The 3,239-nt window shown below is 41.3% G+C and overlaps 1 long non-coding RNA gene across 1 annotated transcript; it reads left to right on the top strand.

The window, feature by feature from the left end:
* The first annotated feature begins 322 nt into the window (after positions 1-322).
* On the top strand, positions 323-2,965 carry LOC136010975 (uncharacterized). Its single transcript, XR_010611119.1, has 3 exons — positions 323-361; positions 1,033-1,107; positions 2,275-2,965. It is a non-coding gene; the product is annotated as an uncharacterized LOC136010975 (long non-coding RNA).
* Positions 2,966-3,239: the final 274 nt, after the last annotated feature.

Genomic DNA, 3,239 nt, shown 5'->3' with positions numbered 1-3,239 from the left:
CTCCCCCTCTCTTGAGCTCCCCAGTTGCTTGACTCCTTATACCCATCAATGTGGTCTTTTATTGCTGTTTAATAACAAATGGTATTTTGTTTGCCTACCTGACATTTTTATTAACCTCACTTTTGTGTGTATGTGCACATACTTCTCCAGGCATGATTTCTCCCCAGCACACCTCCCCCCCCCCAAAAAAAAAAAAAAAAGGGGGGGGGGGAGAAAAAGTACAGCTTTATTTGAAGAGAATTTGTCCCTAATCTGTTGCAGCTGTAGGGGACCATTCCACCAATTAAAAAGAACAGGCTTTGGCTCCTTCCCAAATGAGGCAACCACATGTTACACTTGGATTGGTCACCTCAGGGGAATGGTGGGTCACAGGGGCATCTGGTTGCCATTTCCTCTCTGGTCAGCATGAGGCAAGCATGCAGCAGCAAGGAGGAAAAAAAGATGTATATTTTCTTTCTGTCCTTGTATCTTGTCCTGCAGCATCAAAAGGTCCAGCAGCATTCAGTCAGAGTAGGAGAGTCTCCTATAATGTGATACAGTCTGGGGTTTTGTTCTGGGTTCCACAATAGCAGTCATTTTTTCTCCTTCTTAGTAGCTGGTGCAGTACTGTGGTTTTGACTTTCAGCCTGGGAACAGTGCTGATAACACTGATGTTTTTAGTTGTTGCTAAATAATGTTTACTCTGACCAAGGACTTTTTAAGTCTAATGCTCTGCCAGGGAGGAGGGGAAGCCGGGAGGAAGCAAAGACAGGACACCTGACCCAAACTAGCCAAAGGCATATTCCATACCACTGTCATGCCCAGTACATAAACTAGGGGCAGTTACCCGGAAGGGTTAGATCACTGCTTGGGTCAGGCTGGGTATCAGTCGGCAGGTGGTGAGCGGTTGTATTCTCTTCCCTTGTTATCTCCCTTATCATTATTATTATTGGTGGTAGCAGTAGTGGTTTGTGTTACACCTTCGTTACTGGACTGGTTTTATCTCAGCCTGTGGGAGTTACATTCTTTTGATTCTCTTCCCTGTATCTCTAGGAGCGGGGATGAAGGCGGGGAGTGAGCAAGCAACTGCGTGATTCTGAGTTACTGGCTGGGTTTAAACCACAACAGGTTTGGACATGAAAGCTATACATTTGATTTGCTGAGTTTTGAGGTGTCATTAACTTATTTCTGCCTCTGCTGCAGTAGTGTAAATGTGAGGCCTTTATTAATGTAGAGGAATTATGGTAGGTTCATGCTGGTTTAACTGACTGGACAGTTTCCCTCACACATACGAAATGTGCCCCTCTACAAGGCAACAGGCCTTCTGTTACAGACAAGTGAAAAGGTCAAGAGCTGTGAGGTAATAGAAGTTTGATATAAATGTAAGAAGATGTTGTGATCTCCAGTGTCTCAAATGAGTGAGGTAATTTTATGCTCTGCAAATATTGTAGATCAGGAATTATGAACAATTTTACTAGCTGATCTATAGCTTAATTGGCTCCCAAACTGCACATACACCTAGGGCTGAAGGGAAATGCAGGCTGCCAGAGCCATCACAGTGAGGTTGTCTTCAAAAAATCAGAAACATCTGGTTTCAACTAAACTCAGGCACTAATAAACTAATACTCATCATGAAGGGGGAAATGCTTCAATGAGCTAGCAAGGTCAGTGAACTCATTCTCCTCTGAATGTGGCTGGCCCCCAGTGTTCAAACTGTTATGGTTAAGAGAGATGGTTATGTAGCTTTGTCAATGAAATAGCGTCAGTGGTGAAAAGGTTTTCTTGAACTGAAATTTTCATCTCTTCAGTACAATGAATTTAAAGTTGTAACATTTTTATTCCAGGTTACTAAGTATTGAAGTGGCTAAGGATTCATGAACAAGTTTCTGCATGGCAGCTGAGTTTTCTTAGATAGGGTGAGTGCAGCTGTTGCTGTTAAAGGGGCCATGAGGCCCACTCAAATCTGCTTGAGAGGATAGTGCAGATGGAGCAGCTGATGAACCATGGCAACCTCCTTGTAAGTCTCAGCCTGGATTAGAAACTGGAGAGGAAGCCATGGGTTGTTTCCCCCATGGCGGAAATGATCATGCCATGGCCTAGGGACATAGGCTAGTATCAGACCCAGCACAATCTTTGTAGAGAGAGAATTCAAGGATAAGGGACAAGTTAAGTCATGAGTGTGTGCTATTTAAAGCAGAAATAGTTACTCTAGTCCATATATGAACCTCTTTTTTCATAGAAGAAGAAAGACAAAGTCTTAATTTCTGTCTGGCTTTATTTTATTTCTCCCAGCAGAATTTTGTTTCATTTTTCTGGAAGCTGCCCTCCTCTGAAGCCTAAAACCCAGGGCCAGCGTGCCATCTCCATCGTGACACAGCGTCATCTCTGCATACATCCCACTTTATTATGTGTTCTAGTTTTGTCACATACTTAATTTTCCAAACTGTGCTGTGTATGACACATTTGCCTGAAGAATCCTATGATTTCAGTTCTACTTGAAATCTTTTTGAAAGATTTGTTATTTTTCTTCATAAATTGTTCTAAATGACAAGAAACACCTGTACGACAAAATTGAAGGTCATATGCAGTTACTAGCTAATATTTAATTATCAAATGGCTTTAAATCTGAAAGGAAAAATGGGGATTTAGCTTTAGCTTTTTTCAGTAATGTTTACTTTTTCTTTTGGATCTCAAATCCAAAGGCTATCAATAAACATAACAGCTGCTGTGTAAAATTCTGTGTGGATACTTTTGACCAAGACCTACACAGCTGAGTTTTCAGGGGTTTTAAAATAAGGTAGCTGCTTATTTTTATTTTCTTTCTTTTTTTACCCCTCACAGCTGAAGCTATGAACATGTCAGAGGCTTTCCTTTAGAGGCATTCATGTTTTCAGATTATGTTAGGAGAGGTTTGCCCTGTGGTTACATTTCAAACAGATTCCATGCAAAACTTGATTAAACCATCTGTATCACTTAGCAAAGTTATTATGGCATCGCAGATTTTTCTAGTTTATAAAGCTCAATGTCAGAGTTCCATCCAAATCTCCATAAGCAGCTGGTGAACTTTTACAAACGCCTTGGTCACCCACTAAAGAAATACGACATTTAGCAAATCTTCAAGTGCTTTGAAATGGATGATCGCAGTCTTGGTGATATGATCATCCATTTTGTGGTGAGGGACGTTGCTGGACCAGCTCTGTGTTCATTGTCCAGCACCATAACTCTTGATTGCTGGAATATAGCCAAAGGTTCTTGTTGTT

Source organism: Lathamus discolor, chromosome 3 (assembly GCF_037157495.1).
Source record: "Lathamus discolor isolate bLatDis1 chromosome 3, bLatDis1.hap1, whole genome shotgun sequence".
Classification (NCBI taxonomy): Eukaryota; Metazoa; Chordata; class Aves; order Psittaciformes; family Psittacidae; genus Lathamus; species Lathamus discolor.
The sequence above is the reverse complement of the archived record's forward strand: the minus strand, read 5'-3'. Positions and strand labels throughout refer to the sequence as shown.